The sequence below is a fragment of the Oncorhynchus mykiss genome, chromosome 16 (genome assembly GCF_057628025.1).
Source record: "Oncorhynchus mykiss isolate SJ-2025 chromosome 16, ASM5762802v1, whole genome shotgun sequence".
In the NCBI taxonomy this organism is placed as follows: Eukaryota; Metazoa; Chordata; class Actinopteri; order Salmoniformes; family Salmonidae; genus Oncorhynchus; species Oncorhynchus mykiss.
Genome location: NC_143037.1, coordinates 51,918,398 through 51,932,274, shown reverse-complemented (window position 1 = coordinate 51,932,274; position 13,877 = coordinate 51,918,398). Strand labels below are relative to the sequence as shown.

Sequence of the window (13,877 nt, the reverse complement as noted above, 5' to 3'; positions counted from 1 at the left end):
AGGCTTTACGGCGAAAGCATACCATGCGATTATCTGAGGACAGCACCCTGCTTACAGAAGCATACAAACATTTTCAATCCAAGTAGAGGAGTCACGAAAGTCAGAAATAGCTATAAAATTAATCACTTACCTTTGAGCTTCATCTGGTTGCAGTCACAAGAGTCCCTGTTACACAAATGTTTGTTTAGTTCGATAAAGTCCCTCTTTATTTTGTTGGCGCGTTTTGTTCAGTAATCCATGGCTCAAAGGCGGTCACAACGTGCAGACAAATACATCCTAATAGTACCAGTAAAGTTTGTCGAAACATGTCAAACGATGTTTATAATTAATCTTCAGGTTGTCTATTGTCTAAATAATCTATAATATTTCAACCGGACAATAACGTATTCAATAGAAAAGAAAAACAACGAAGAGCGCAAACCAGCTCTGCTTCATTCTACAGTCCACTTACAAAATGGTCTCCATTCTTCTTCATTTTTCAGAAAACAAGCCTGAAACAATATCTAAAGACTGTTGACATCTAGTGGAAACCATAGGAACTGCAATCTGGGTCCTAACCCATTACATACTGTATAGGCATTCAATATAAAAGTACCCACATCAAAAATATCCCACTTCCTGGATGGATTTTCCTCAGGTTTTCGCGTACCATATCAGTTCTGTTATACTCAGACATTATTTTAACAGTTTTGGAAACTTTAGTGTTTTCTATCCAAATCTACCAATTATATGCATATCCTAGCTTCTGGGCCTGAGTAACAGGCAGTTTACTTTGGGCACCTCAGTCATCCTAACTTCCGAATACTGCCCCCTATCCCAAAAAAGTTAAATGAAATCCAAATGAAAATCCATTTAAATTACAGGTTGTAATGCAACGAAATAGGACAAATGCCAAGGGGGTGAATACTTTTGGAAGTCACTGTAGTTGGGTGAGGCTTAAAACACTCAAACGGTCATAAAGCCAGGCACATTTAACAGTTAGGCTTTTGATTATAGACCTAATTAAGTTTAGGTTTCCTCTCTGCTCACTTTTCTTAGACAATAACAAAAGGGCTGTTTTTCTCATCTCTTCATTCTGCAGCTGCCTCATTGTTCTCAACACCAATATGCTGGTTAACTTCTATACACAAAGCAACGTTGTCTAGGAAAAGGCGCCAATTCAATAGCGCACTGAGGTGTTTCAGAACCGCGGACAGTGACCACTATCCAACACGGGAGAAAGCGCATGTTATAAAATATTATTTTTATTAGTGTTGCACCATTGTTCTTACGTAATATAACCATATAGAATTTTAGTAGCACATGTCTTAGAGTGATGGACTGTGCCATCCGGCAGGGCCTCACAATTGATTAGTCCACTCAGACAGGAGCTAATCAGACAGCTTACTTGTACACCATGATATATATTTTTTATATTGCTCGACTAAAAAAAAATCTTGGTCAACCAACAGCCTATCAACCAAACAATTGATCAGTCGACTAAATTGGGTCATCAGCCCTATCATACATTTGGATATGTTATGTCAAATACTAATGAATCATTATGTGATCTTACAAGACATTGATTCAGCTTTGATCTAAACTTTACTAAACAAGCACCATTGTGAGAAGTGGCGGAGCAGTCCGCGCAAAGAATTAGCAATTGAAGCACACCTAGCTTACTCTTTTGCCTGCGCAACATTTGGTGATGCAGAAATGAGAGACCACAAAATCTGCAAATATTTGGCCAGGGAAATTTCTGATTGGTCTCAGTCAATGTAAAACAGTTAGGAAGGGAGACTCTTAAAGCGGGATTTAATTTAGTGAAGTAGCAGAACATTTGTTGAATGAGCATCTTAATGAGCATCGTGAGCCTCAAAAGTTTGATGAAATTACATATCTTTCAGTCTACTGTTATCGATACTGAACCAAAATATAAAATGCAACCATTTCTAAGATTTACTGAGTAAAAGTTTTATATAAAGGAAATCTCATTTTTGTAAGTAATTAGGCCTAACTGTCCTCTCCAAGTTTGGCTGAAATTAAGCCCGAAACGGTTTGAGAAATATGATTGGTTGGCGATAGGCCAATGACATTACTTTTTGTCTTGCGCTGCGCAGAATATCAGATCTCAACAACAACTGGAGAACTGGGCTTCACCAGCAGGCTTAGTCTACCACATCCTTATGATATATGTATTTTCATAAACGCAACGTGACTGCAAGGGGCAGGTCGGAATGTATGACTGAAATTCGGGACAAATGAACCATTTATTCTCATAGAGTGGTGTCTGAATTTGTTGATAGAATGCGGGACATGATTGTTTGGTTGCGGGATTACATTTTTTTTAAATGTAATGCCCGGATTTTGTTGGAGACAGGTTACGGGTAAGAATTTAATGAATCCTATTCGATACGGATCTCAATTTTGTGATACGAGAAGAACGCCCCCAGGGACCTCACAATACAATATTATCATGATACTAAGGTGCTGATACAATATGCAATGCGATTCTCACAATTCTGTATATATTGCGATTTGATACTGCATTTTTATTGCGATTTGATGTTCCAAACATATTGCTGTCTGCTGCAGAGAGACAAGAGAACATTAGAAAACAAGTTTTGATCATTCAGATAATTAAAAGTACTGAAAATGTTGGGTCAGTTTAAAAATTAGATGGAGAACAAGGTATAGGATGAGTTTTGGCGCAGGTACAGCCAACTAGCGCTAGCTACAAACCAATCAAATATCGATTTATCATCCCAAAATAATATTGCAATATGTCACTATCGATGTTTTTCTCCATCACAAGGCAATGTTTGAGCTTTTTCGGCAGATGTTGTCTAAGACTTCCATCTGTTTGACCAGAAATCAAAGCCTTTGCTTATTCCACATTTTTAAGATGGGAAATGGTAGAAAAATGTGTATATTCCTTAAATGTCTCAAAAGTATAGGCTCTTAGCTTAAATTTGACACCCATATTAACATGCTCCTATGAACTTTACCTATTGATGCTCATGGGTCCTTTTTAGATGGAAATGCCCTATAAATAACAGTGATATATCCTCTGTCAGCCTACGTTAACGATTGCTAAGCTAAGGTGAACAGGTGAACCACTCCACCACCTCAACCATTCCTCCTAATCTATATCCCAGTCACAATACTGGTGTGTCATTGACTCTAGAAGAAGCTTGTGCTCCTTTTTTGTGGCAGGGGTTGCGCTGTTGGTGGTAGGTGCACTTGATTCAGAAGCCCTGCGCAGTGGGTAAGCAAAGTGTTCCCATTTTAAACCATTTCATTTGTTAAAAAAAAAAAAACTCTGCGGACCGGGCGATAATTGGCTAAATCGAGTGCGCCTACTGCGCTGGCCAATCAGATAGCCCAAATCACCTACGGAACTTCCACGACCCCGGCCACAGCAGTTTAATACTAGCCTACGTAAGATTTAATAACTTTTAAAACCATGACCACAGAGTGCCAAAGAATACAGCAAAGAGATGCTGTTTTTATGAGTGCGCTCATGTTGAATTGTTTTATTCAGCACTAGTGTTTAAATTCAACACTATTATAAAATCCCTATTTCCACTCGCGCTGGAGCTACAATGAATGAGTAGCTAAGTGTATCGATAGCCATGTGTTTTTTTAATTATTATTATTAGCAGCCCGTTGTGTTTATTTTAACTTCGAGGAATATTTCACTTTCTCTGGTCAAAGGAAAACAACAGGAATTTATGCATGAGGCAGATGCGGTGCGACTTGAGTTTTGCCATCAGGTGGAAGACGGTGTCCCCTCTCTCTGGTCAGTCTCACTGGAGGAAAGGAAGGACAGAACAGGGACCATGAGAGGCGGATCCTCTGCTGCTCTCTCCCTCCCTCCGCTGAGACTAATGTTGTGTTCAAAACCACTGGGAACTTGTTTTTTTCTGTGTTCCCAGTCGTCTTGAAAGCACCATGACCATCAGATGCAGGTACCAGCAGTCCAGTAAAATAAAAAAGCAAATTATTGCAATTTATGCTCATCTGTGCCTCGCAAGTGCTACACCAACTGATATATTTTGTCATCAAAGCTTGAGTTTTGAAATATAATAAATATGGTCCGAGAAGAACAATAATGGCACGCCAGGCATATAGTCAATAAACTGTGATAATGCATTAGGCCTACTACACAAACCCCATTCTTACATAACTGTTTTTATTAGGTTAAAAGGACTACTTTCATTCCACACAACACTTTAGCAACCCATAATGAAATGTCCATGTCTGAAAATAGACTGTTACCCTACACGTCTCCCCTTTGACCACCTCCTCCCTCCGCTGACCTCAATCAAGCCATGAACTTTCTCAAACTTCAGTCTCTTGTGCTACACATGATGATTAATTATCTTGTTTTTAAATATCTTGCTTTTTGTTGTTGCTTTACAGCGCTTTGAGATTTCTTTATCTAATGAATAGCAATAAATTATATTATTATATTAGAGCTACTGGGTATGTATGATTTTGTTCCATCCTTTATAGCAGGGCTGGACAAAAGCCTGCACACTCAGTAGCTTTGATGTACACTAACCCAGATCAATAATGAGAAGAGGGGAAAAAAGGTATTCAAAACACAGCCTCCAACACATCCTAGCTGGGGATCCAACCCTTTTAACAATGCAGTGCATTTTAATATATTCCGGTGAAAAGAATAAATAGGCTGTAGTCAAACACCATACAAACCATCAGGGTATTCATTAAAACTAGGCCACAGCAATGTTTTGGGGATTAGCATTGTTTTGAGGTACAACAATTCGAGGGCTTATTCAACACATAATGGCCTGGCTATGAATGAAAGGGAGAACAAAATGTATCCTGGAAAAGTGATATTTGTCTTTGATTGGAAAAAATATTTTAATAAAGGTTTCAAGCCATCTACCAGTCAGTATGAAATATGCTGCGTAAAACCAGGTTTTAGTTCCAAAGTGAGCTGTCATCATAGCAAAGTGAGCTTCCCTTGTCCATCAACCAGGATCAAGGCACATCATGGACAGTGATCACTCACAGATGTGTTCATAGCCTGCAGAGATCCTATGCTAACTCAAATTTTAATGGCTGCGTACACAGTTTAGCAGCTGACCGCACCACTCTCTGGGGAGCCCTGCGGTTGAGGACAATGCAAATGCCATACCAGGCGATGATACATCCGGACAGAATGCTCTCAATGGTGGATTTGTAGAAGTTTGTGAGGGTCTTAGGGGCCAAGTTAAATTTCTTCAGCCTCCTGAGGTTGAAGAGGCGCTGTTGTGCCTTCTTCACCACACTGTAGGTGTGATGGGATAATTTCAGGTCCTCAGTGAAGTCCACGCAAAGGAACTTGAAGCTTTTAACCCTCTCCACTGCGGCCCGTCGATGTGGATTGGGGCGTGCTCTCTCTGCTGTCTCCTGTAGTCCACAATCAGCTCCTTCCTTTTGTTGACATTGAAGGAGAGGTTATTTTCCTGGCACCACTCTGCCAGGGCTCTCACCTCCTCCCTGTAAGCCGTCTCATCGTTGTTGGTAATCAGGCCAACAATGTCGTCAGCAAAGTTGATGATTGAGTTGGAGATGTGCATGGCTACGCCGTCATGGGTGAACAGGAAGTACAGGAGGGGGCTGAGCATGCACCCCTGTGGGGCTACCGTGTTGAGGATCAGTGTGGCAGAGGTGTTGTTGCCTACCTTCACCACCTGAGGTCAGCCCGTCAGGAAGTCCAGGACCCAGTTTCACACAGAGGGGTTCAGACCCAGGACCCTGAGCTTAGTGATGAGCTTGGCGGGGCACTATGGTGTTGAAGGCTGAGCTGTAGTCGATGAACAGCATTCTTAGATAGGTATGTCCAGGTGGGTTAGGGCAGTGTGCAGTGCAATGGCTATTGTGTCATCCATTAATCTGTTGGGGTGGTATGCAAATTGTTGTGGATCTAGGGTGTCAGGTAAGATGGAGGAGATATTTTCCTAAACTAGTCTCTCAAATCCCTTCATAACAGACGTCGACTTCAGGGCATTCTCTCAAACAGAGGGAAGCCACCCAGCCACACACTGCTGAGCACCCCATTAACGCTTGCTGTGGGAGAGCAGCTCCTGTTTAGTACTACAGTGTGTGGGAGTCCACCATGAAGTCCACACAAACTACCTGAGGGTTAAGCTTTGAACACAACTCGAGTGTTTCACTTGATGCTTGTTGCTCACAGGCCCCATGTAAAATCCAGGGAAGTATGTCAATCCTCCCTCTTCTCAACATCGAAATACTCCAGAACAACTCATGAGGAGCTGGAAAGGATGCTGTTTAGCTGTTTTCAGTACAGTGCTAGTCAGTGTTTTCAATAGTCTCATGTCCAATGAGGTTGAAGACAAGGAATATTGCTGAGGAACGTGGAGTGGTCAAAAAAAGCAACATTTTGATATAGCCAAGTTTTAACACTTGTCATATCCCTTTCTACCGATCTTTTGCCACATAGGGCCTAGATTTGGTCAATTTTAGGCCAAGATGTTATCTTCCTATTTTATATGATATGCACAGCCAAAACAGGGCTCCCGGTCATATCAGTAACAGAGCCTGTCACTAACGGTGATGTGTCCAGCGCTTGGTAAAGCCTGGTGATTTTGATTCTGTTGTCATTCTTCCCAGAGAAAGACCATGATTGAGTGAGAGTTAAGGAATGGATTGGGTGGAAATTGGACATAACAGAATTGAGCACTGATGTTGACCACTCGGTTTGGCCAACAAAACAGTGCCACAAGACAGCTGACTGGGTTGGGCAGTTCCGCAGGGCCGGGGAGTTGCTGAGTGGGTAACATGGAACTGACCTAGAGAACAAACTCAAACATGATGTCTGCATCTTCCAAACACTTGCAGCACTGAAACGGCAAGGCTAGCTATTCTATTCTAGCACAGATTCTCGTGTGCTAACACTCCAAGAGAGTTATGTTTTCTGACAAGTCCTTATTATAGTTTATGCAAGGAGGGGGAATGAAACAGTCATACCTAATGCAGGCCATGTGTCATACTAATGCACTCACAGTCTTGAAGAAGCTACAATCCAAAGCAACATTGTGTCTCTGGCGAAATAAAGCCCTAAGCCAAACCAAAGGCTGAATACAATTACCAATAATAACAGATGTATTTTATTTCCCACTTTTTGTTACAAAGAACATCTCAAAGAAGCTTGAAAAACAAAACAAAATGTAGGGTTGCAGGTCTTGACTTAGGCAATGGTTTTCCACAGCTGATAGTCAGTGTTGATAATGATAGCCGAATGTCATAGTACAGGGAGGGAGAAGCGTCAGTTGGATGGAAGACCCGGAGCTCTTCAGGCTAATTACCAAAGACAAACTCAACGAATAAACCATAATTCTAATTTTGTCCCATAACAGGGAAAAAAGGTTAGGATATTTACCATTTGTCAGAATGCAATTGAGAGGCTACAGTATGCTCTCAATGCCATTGTGAATTTGCTCTGTTACCTCCTATCTAGTGAACAATATGATTTATTTAACAGTCACCACAATTGGAGCAACAGAGCAAAGCAAAACATGTGTCAAACTGACATACTGGAGTTAGGCCAATGCCTCTTAGCCTTTGCCCCATACAGCGGAGCAGAGTGAGATCTCAACAAATTTCACCACAAAAACCCTGCCCTTACTGACAGAGTGAGAGTAATTGCCAGGCATGCAAGAAGAGAGAGAACTGTCAAGAGTTAGACCTAAACCGGTATTGCTGCAAACAAAAGCTTGATGCTTCTACGTAACTCTAAATGCAAAGGTGTGCAACTGTAGGCTACATTTAAAGACAGATGACTTTGTAAGCCTACGTAGTGGCTTCAATAAGTGGGATGCAGCCTAACCTTCCCTATGGCTATTGTCTGATACACACAACCACGACAGTATGAGTAACCTTCTCTAATCTATTCCAAGCATCACACTGTTCTTCTCCCTAAATTCCCTTTCCCCTCAGTGTCTCATTCACTCAATTGCGTTCTGAACGCTCTCTCCACACGCGTGCTGAGTGCACACAAGCTCCCGTTAGGCCTACAGAAATAAATGCATATAAAAAACGTATCTAACTGATGGGATACACGAGCTACATTCCTTGCGATTTTTTTTGTTATTATTTTTTTTTACACATTCAAAACGGACTGGTTGACTGAAGTAAGAAAATGTGTTTCAACAACGAGCTGCAGTTTTGAAACAAATCAGCTTAAGCTACTTTGTGAACTGCTAGTGCCATTTAGAATTGGTTAGGCTACGCTATAACCCCCTCCTAAACATGTACTGAACAAAAATATAAACTCAACATGTAAAGTGTTGGTCCCATGTTTCATGAGCTGAAATAAAATATCCAAGACATTTTCCATATGCACAAAAAGCTTATTTCTCTCACATTTTGTGCACACATCTGTTTACATCCCTGTTAGTGTGCATGCAAGCTTTGAGGGAGCGTGCAATTGGCATGCTAACTGCAGCAATCTCCACCGTAGCTGTCACCAGAGAACTGAATGTTAATTTCTCTACCATAAGCCGCCTCCAACCGACTGATATTGCCAAGTACTTTAATGATTTTTTCATTGGCAAGACTAGCAAACTTAAGCATGACATACCAGCAACAAATGCTGACACTACACATCCAAGTATTTCTGACCGAATTATGAAAGACAAAAATTGTAATTTGAATTACGTAAAGTGAGTGTGGAAGAGGTGGAAAAATGGTTGTCTATCAACAATGACAAACTACCGAAGACTTGACAACTTTGATGGAAAATTACTGAGGATAATAGCGGACGATATTGCCACTCCTATTTGCCATGTCTTCAATTTAAGCCTACTAGAAAGTGTGTGCCCTCATGCCTTGAGGGAAGCAAAAGTAATTACACTACCTAAGAATAGTAAAGCCCCATTTACTGGCTCAAAATTCAGACCAATCAGTCTGTTACCAACCCTTAGTAAAATTCTGGGAAAATTTGTCTTTGACCAGATACAATACTATTTTACAGTAAACAAATTAACAAAAGACTTTCAAGACGATTATAGGGAAGGACATTCAACAAGCACAGCACTTACACAAATGACTGATGATTGGCTGAGAGAAATTGATGATAAAAAGAATGTGAGGGCTGTTTTGTTAGACTTTAGTGCTGCTTTTGACATTATCGATCTGAGTCTACTGCTGGAAAAACTCATGTGTTATGGCTCTACATCCTCTGCTTTATTGTGGATAAAGAGTTACCTGTTTAACAGAACACAGAGGGTGTTCTTTAATGGAAGCCTCTGCAACATAATCCAGGTAGAATCAGGAATTCCCCAGGGCAGCTGTCTAGGCCCCTTACTTTTTTCAAACTTTATTAACGACATGCCACTGGCATTGAGTAATGCCACTTAACAAAGAGCCTCAGTTTCAGAATGGGTGGCAAAGAATAAGTTAGTCCTAAATATTTCAAAATCATTGTATTAGGGACAATACAATGCTAAGATGGGGAGAAGTCTGTCCATAATAAAGCGCTGCTCTACCTTCTTAACTGCACAATCAACAAGGCAGGTCCTACAGGCTCTAGTTTTGTCGTACCTGGACAACTGTTCAGACATGTGGTCAGGTGCTACAAGGAGGGACTTAGTAAAACTGCAATTGGCTCAGAACAGGGCTGCATGGCTGGCCCTTGGATGTACATAGAGAGCAAACTTTAATGTAAATCTATCCTGGCTCAAAGTGGAGGAGAGATCGACTTCACCACTACTTGTATTTGTGAGCGGTATTGACATGTTGAAAGCACCGAGCTGTCTGTTTAAACAACTACCACAAATCTCAGACACTCATATATATATATATATATCCCACAAGACATGCCACCAGAGGTCTCTTCACAGTCCCCAAGTCTTCTCCAGACAAGCTTTTTACAGATGTCCCAAACAATCGGAAAGGGGATTCATCAGAGAAAATGACTTTAGCCCAGTTCTCAGCAGTCCAATCACTGTACCTTTTGCAGAATATTAGTCTGTCCTTGATGTTTTCCTGGAGAGAAGTGGCTTCTTTGCTTCCCTTCTTGACACCAGGCCATCCTCAAAGTCTTTGCCTCACTGTGCGTGCAGATGCACTCACACTCATAGAGGTCGACCGATTTAATCGGAATGGCCGATTAATTAGGGCCGATTTCAAGTTATCATAACAATCGGTAATCTCCATTGTTGGACACCGATTATGGCCGATTACATTGCACTCCACGAGGAGACTGCATGGCAGGCTGACTACCTGTTATGCGAGTGCAGCAAGGAGCCAAGGTAAGGTGCTATTTAACGTATCTTATAAAAAAACAATCAATCTTAACATAATCACTAGTTAACTACACATGGTTGATGATATTACTAGTTTATCTAGCTTGTCCTGCGTTGCATATAATCGATGCGGTGCCTGTTAATTTATCATTGAATCATAGCCTACTTAGCCAAATGGTTATTTAACAAGCGCATTCGCGAAAAAGCACTGTCGTTGCACCAATGTGTACCTAACCATAAACATCAACGCCTTTCTTAAAATCAATACACAAGTATATATATTTTTTAAACCTGCATATTTAGTTAATATTGCCTGCTAACATGCATTTATTTTAACTAGGGAAATTGTGTCATTTCTCTTGCGTTCTGTGCAACAAACAGTCAGGCTATATGCAGCAGTTTGGGCCGCCTGGCTCGTTGCGAACTGTGTGAAGACCAACTTCGCCAAACGGGGGATGACTTATCAAAAGCGTATTTGCGAAAAAAGCACAATCGTTGCACAAATGTACCTAACTATAAACATCAATGCCTTTCTTGAAATCAATACACAGAAGTACATATTTTTGCACGCAAAGTCAGGGTATATGCAACAGTTTGGGCCGCCTGGCTCGTTGCAAACTAATTTGCCAGAATGTTACGTAATTATGACATAACATTTAAGGTTGTGCAATGTAACATTGCAATGTAACGGAACGATTTCATTTTTCTTTCAATTTCATTGAAAGAATAAACGTTTTGTTCATTAAGTCATTAATATGGTCAAATCCAGAAACTAAGGCTCGTATTTCTGTGTGTTAGTATATGTTGTAATTAAGTCTATTATTTGATATTTGATAGAGCAGTCTGACTGGTAGGTAGCAGCAGGCTCGCAAGCATTCATTCAAACAGCACTTTCATGCATTTGCCAGCAGCTCTTCGCTGTGCTTCAAGCATTGAGATGTTTATGACTTCAAGGCTATCAACTCCCGAGATTAGGCTGGTGTAACTGATGTGAAATGGCTAGCTAATTAGCGGGGTGCGCGCTGATAGCGTTTCAATCGGTGACGTCACTCGCTCTGAAACCTTGAAGTAGTTGTTCTCCTTGCCCTGCAAGGGCCGCGACTTTTGTAGAGCGATGGGTAACACTGCTTCGAGGGTGGCTGTTGTCGATGTGTTCCTGGTTCGAGCCCAGGTAGGGGCAAGGAGAGGAACGGAAGCTATACTGTTACACTGGCAATACTAAAGTACCTATAAGAACATCCAATAGTCAAAGGTATATGAAATACAAAATGGTATAGAGAGAAATAGTCCTATAATTCTTATAATAACTACAACCTAAAACTTCTTTCCTGGGAATATTGAAGACTCATGTTAAAAAGGAACCACCAGCTTTCATATGTTCTCATGTTCTATTGCACTTTTAATTTCTTCTCCAACACTTTGTTTTTGCATTATTTAAACCAAATTGAACATGTTTCATTATTTATTTGAGGCTAAATTGATTTTATTGATGTATTAAGTTGAAATAAGTATTCATTCAGTATTGTTGTAATTGTCATTATTACAAATACAAATAAAATATATATTTTAATTAATCGGAATCTGCTTTTTTTTTTGGTCCTCCAATAATCGGTATCGGCATTGAAAAATCATAAATCTGTCAACCTCTAGCACTCACACCTGCCTGCTGCCATTGCTGAGCAAGCTTTGTACTGGTGGTGCCCCGATCCCGCAGTTGAATCAAATTTAGGAGACGGTCCTGACGCTTGCTGGACTTTCTTGGGCGCCCTGAAGCCTTCTTCACAACAATTTAACCGCTCTCCTTGAAGTTCTTGATGATCCGATAAATGGTTGATTTAGGTGCAATCTTACTGGCAGCAATAGCCTTGCCTGTGATGCCCTTTTGTGCAAAGCAATGATGACGGCACATGTTTCCTTGCAGGTAACCATGGTTGACAAAGGAAGAACAATGATTCCAAGCACCACCCTCCTTTTGAAGCCTTCAGTCTGTACTTCTACACCTGCATTGCTTGCTGTTTGGGGTCTTAGGCTGGGTTTCTGTACAGCAATTTGTGGCATCAGTTGATGTAAGAAAAGGCTATATAATTAAATTTGATTTGTTATTCAAACTCAATCAGCATGACAGTGATCTCCAGCCTTGTCCTCGTTAACACACACCTGTGTTAATGAGAGAATCACTGACATGATGTTAGCTGGTCCTTTTGTGGCAGGGCTAAAATGCAGTGGAAATGTTTTTGGGGGATTCAGTTCATTTGCATGGCAAAGAGGGACTTTGCAATTAATTGCAATTCATCTGATCACTCTACATAACATTCTGGAGTATATGCAAATTACCATCATACAAACTGAGGCAGCAGACTGTGAAAATTAATATTTGTGTCATTCTCAAAACCTTTGGCCACGACTGTACATGGAACTCTATTCCACATCAGGTAACGGATGCAAGCAGTATAATCAGATATTACAAAACAGATAATACACCTTATAGAACAGTGGGGACTGTGAAGCAACAAACATAGGCACAGACACATGCATACCCACACGATAACATACGCACTATACACACACATACACATGGATTTTGTGCTGTTGATGTGTGGTGGAATAGGGGCCTGAGGATAAACACTTCACTTAGTGTGTTGTGAAATCTGTTATGCAATTTAAAAAACACTACAATACATTCATAACTGGCTTAATTTTGACAGACCCCAGAAAGAGTAGCTGCTGCATTTTCCCTGGATGGTGTGACAAAACTAGAGCCTGTAGGACCTGCCTTGTTGATAATGCTTTTAAGAAGGTAGAGCAGCGCAGTGGGGTATGGGCAGGCATAAGCTATGGACAACGAACACAATTGCATTTTATCGATGGCAATTTGAAAGCAGAGATGCCGTGATGGGATCCCGAGGTCCATTGTCGTGTCATTCATCCGCCACTATCACTTCATGTTTCAGCATAATGCACGACCCCATGTCAAGGATCCCTACATAATTCCTGGAAGCTGAAAATGTCCCAGTTCTTCCATGGCCTGCATACTCACTAGACTTGTCCCTCATTGAGCATGTTTGAGATGCTCAGGATCAACGTGTACGACAGTGTATTCCAGTTCCATCCAATATCCAGCAACTTCACACAGCCATTGAAGAGTGGGATAACATTCCACAGCCCAAAATCAACAGCCTGATTAACTCTATGCGAAGGAGATGTGTCGCGCTGCATGAGGCAAATGGTGGTCAAGACACACCTATTTTCATATTATTTGAGTACGAGAGAGAGAGAAATAATGGAAGTACACAAACATGTAAAATTCACATCCTCATCTGTCAACAAAAGCCCAAAATTGGACCATCTTCTCAAAATAGCACAGCAGCAGCACTACACTCCAGCAGGCAGGCACACCAACTGATTTTAATTCTATCTCATGATGAGATCCTTGTGAGGTGTAATGCCAAGTTATTCAAACCACTGTAAGTGAGGACAAATTACACTGAAGGAAGGCCTGATGGCCGTTCATCGCTGACTTGAAATGACACCCACAGTCAGCAATTGCTCTCATAACCTGACTCTAACTAGGGACAGGAATTTATGAATAGTCCTGAAGCCACCTGAGCTTCATTGTTC

General features: G+C 41.0%; 1 protein-coding gene across 2 annotated transcripts in view; it reads right to left on the bottom strand.

Annotated features, from left to right (window-relative positions):
- LOC110492182 (bridge-like lipid transfer protein family member 3A) overlaps positions 1-13,877 on the bottom strand; it is a 47,300-nt gene that overhangs the window by 32,591 nt on the left and 832 nt on the right. The gene's annotated exons all lie outside the window — the stretch shown is intronic.